The sequence below is a fragment of the Zea mays genome, chromosome 5 (genome assembly GCF_902167145.1).
Source record: "Zea mays cultivar B73 chromosome 5, Zm-B73-REFERENCE-NAM-5.0, whole genome shotgun sequence".
Classification (NCBI taxonomy): Eukaryota; Viridiplantae; Streptophyta; class Magnoliopsida; order Poales; family Poaceae; genus Zea; species Zea mays.
The window spans coordinates 52719398-52722969 of record NC_050100.1 but is presented as its reverse complement, the minus strand read 5'-3'; the positions used below and the strand labels follow the sequence as shown (position 1 = coordinate 52722969).

The following is a 3572-nucleotide window of genomic DNA, read 5'->3' as shown; positions in this document are numbered from 1 at the left end:
AATCCCGTGGGAAATCTGTCCCCGCTAAAAATACAATATTTAAAAATAAATTTAAATTGATTGTATCAAATTAATACAAATTTAACAAACAAGATTGAAAATTACAAGAGGCATTTATTTTAGAGTTTAGTTTGCTATTTTATAACATGTCATGTATTGAGTTTTTACTATAATTTAAACTAGTAAATTGACTAACTTGGATAAAAAAGTTTCGTGGGCGAGTACACGGGGAACGAGGACGGGGGATGGTTCTCCATCTCCATTCTCGCGAACCCGACGGAGATTAAATTTCCCCCATTTAGATGTTCGCGGGGACTAAATTAGTCCCATACCCGTCCGCTAAGGGCTTATTCGGTTACCATATGGATTGGAAAGGATTAATACGGATTGAGAAAATTTTTGACTTGCTAGGGATTGAAATCCTCTCAGTCTCCATAAATCCATATAAGGGTTTGTTCGGTTAGCTCTCAATCCATGTGGATTGAGTGGGATTGGATGAGTTTGAATCTCAAACAAGTCAAACTTCTTCACAATTTTTTCCAATCCCATCCAATCCATGTGTATTGGGAATAACCGAACAAGCCCTAAATTGGTGTAGAAGCGAACAAGCACTATAATAGGGGAATTCCCCACTGGCTCTAACGCTGATACATGCTCAAATAAACGGTCACAGGCTGTTAGGCGCGCCACTCACCTCAGCCGCTCGCAAAACCCTCTCCTCTCGAGAAGCAGCGCGGCGGAGACCAGAGAGAAGCAGTCGGCAGCCGGGAAGCCCGTCGCATGCCTTTCTTCCTCGACGTGCCATGATTAACGGAATATTTGAGCACTGGGGTTCGTATCGAACGCCGAGATATTCCCTTTTGTTTTTTATTCTCCGATCGTGCCCGCAATAGTGGATATTAGAGTGCACCGCGCTGCTTGTATTGTGTCTCTATCTCGTCGTTTGCTAGTTTTTGCTACCAATCGGGATGCTGGGCTCAATGTAGAAAGACTGAGAGGTTCGATCAGCCTGTTCACCCCCTAGGGTTCGTAGATGACCTTAGTGCGATGTTTCGTTTCCCTTGTTTGTCTCGGACTCTCGGTTTGTTGATTGGGGAAAGGTTTCGGTTATTTATTACTGAGTGAAGCTGGTTGGTTCAGGTCAAGGCTACGACTTGTCTGCTACTGTTATTCAGCAGTATGTATTGCTGTTTGCCACTATAAATTTTCGTTTATTGGTGTGATTCAGTCTCGTAATTCCATGAATTTAGGGATGGGTGATTTTAGCTTATGCAGTCATTGCAGCAGTGGTGCATGGTAAATTAGAATGCTCCAAGACTGACAAGGTCGAGGTAGACAATTTTAGGATTTCAGCTTTTCATGAACTGTAGGAGGTTTCCTATCAAATCAGATAAACAGATGCTGAATCACAAGGTGCTTGTGTGGCCTTGACATTACAATTTCTCCAATGGTCCTAGTCAACAACTTTGGTTACATTGTTCTCATGATCTTGCATTCTCTCACTGTATAAATGCAACTGAATGTTAGCACTGCCAATGGCCTTTTTCCATTAGAAGAAATCTTTTATTTTCCTGCGATTTGTGATGTCAATGGTTTATCTTACTTATTATGGATACTAAAAGGTGTGCTAACATTTCTAGGAGTTGTAGTCAGATCTGGAGCGACAGTGAAGTGTGACCCAGGAGAGTTCTGGTGCCATGTTTCACTGGTTGGTTTCTACTTGTAATGTTCACTATTGGTTTATCTTATTTTTGTGCAGTTCCTGTTTTTTGACTTTTCAGTTCCTGTTTTTTGACCTCGAAAACCAACACCATCTCTGCCCTTGGCTCCAAATGTTGGCATTGCAAGAGAAAGTATCCTTTCATTTTACTTTGTTTAGTATTTTTAGAGAAGCGTGAACACAACTTTCTTTTCCTTAACCACTTCTCTGTCTTTTGTCATATATGACAGTGTCACAAGTACCAAAGAAGGTAATGATCTTGTTCTTTCAGTATTGGACATCCCTAATGTTTTTTATCACTTGGCATAAGCAACATGGTGATTGATGTTTCAAATGATGAATCTGATGAGGAGGTTCCACAGGCTATTCCATTATTCCCAAAAGCAGATGGTATATATCCTTGTTCTATGTGCATTTTGTTTAAGTGTCGGGGACCATAATTAAGGTACCCCCAAGACTCCTAATCTCAGCTGGTAACCCCCCATCAGCACAAAGCTGCAAAGGCCTGATGGGTGCGATTAAGTCAAGGCTCAGTCCACTCAAGGGACACGATCTCGCCTCGCCCGAGCCCAGCCTCGGGCAAGGGCAGCCGACCCCGGAGGATTTACGTCTCGCCCGAGGGCCCCCTCAGGCAACGGACACACCTTCGGCTCGCCCGAGGCCCAGTCTTTGCCAAGAAGCAACCTTGGCCAGATCGCCACACCGACCGACCGTATCGCAGGAGCATTTAATGCAAGGATGGCCTGACACCTTATCCTGACGCGCGCTCATCAGTCGACAGAGCCGAAGTGACAGCAGTCACTTCGCCGCTCCACTGACCGACCTGACAAGAAGACAGCGCCGCCTGCATCGCTCCGACTGCTGTGCCGCTCGACAGAGTGAGGCTGACAGCAGCCAAGTCCGGCCTCGGGCGCCATAGGAAGCTCCGCCTCGCCCGACCCCAGGGCTCGGACTCGGGCTCGGCCCCGGAAGACGACGAACTCTGCCTCGCCCGACCCCAGGGCTCGGACTCGGGCTCGGCCCCGGAAGACGACGGACTCCGCCTCGCCCGACCTCAGGGCTCGGACTCGGGCTCGGCCCCGGAAGACGACGAACTCCGCCTCGCCCGACCCTAGGGCTCGGACTCGGGCTCGGCCCCGGAAGACGACGAACTCCGCCTCGCCCGACCTCAGGGCTCGGACTCGGGCTCGGCCCCGGAAGACGACAAACTCCGCCTCGCCCGACCCGGGCCTCGGACTCGACCTCGACCTCGGAATACAGACTCGACCCCGACCTCGGAGGAGCCTCCGCCTCGCCCGACCCAGGGCTTGGACCGACCACGTCACAGGAGGGGCCATCATTAACCTACCCCTAGCTAGCTCAGGCTACTGGGAACAAGACCGGCGTCCCATCTGGCTCGCCCCGGTAAACAAATAATGATGGCGCCCCGCATGCTCCATGACGACGGCGGCTCTCAGCCCCTTACGGAAGCAAGGAGACGTCAGCAAGGACTCAACAGCCCCGACAGCTGTCCTTCCGTAAGGCTCCAACGCTCCTCCGACGGCCACGACATCACATGAACAGGGTGCCAAAACCTCTCTAGCTGCCACGACGGCATGTACTTAGGACGCTAGCTCCTCTCTGCTAGACACGTTAGCACATTGCTACACTCCCCATTGTACACCTGGACCCTCTCCTTACGCCTATAAAAGGAAGGTCCAGGGCTCTCTTACGAGAGGGTTGGCCGCGCGGAAGAGGACGGGACGGCGCGTGCACGCCTCTCGCTCCCTCCACGCGGACGCTTGTAACCCCCTACTGCAAGCGCACCCGACCTGGGCGCGGGACAACACGAAGGCCGCGGGTTTCCCCTTTT

The 3572-nt window shown here is 50.2% G+C and overlaps 1 long non-coding RNA gene across 1 annotated transcript; it reads left to right on the top strand.

The window, feature by feature from the left end:
* The first annotated feature begins 663 nt into the window (after positions 1-663).
* LOC103626348 (uncharacterized) lies at positions 664-2588 on the top strand. Its single transcript, XR_002261933.2, has 3 exons — positions 664-831; positions 1641-1853; positions 1951-2588. It is a non-coding gene; the product is annotated as an uncharacterized lncRNA (long non-coding RNA).
* The last annotated feature ends 984 nt before the right edge of the window (positions 2589-3572 follow it).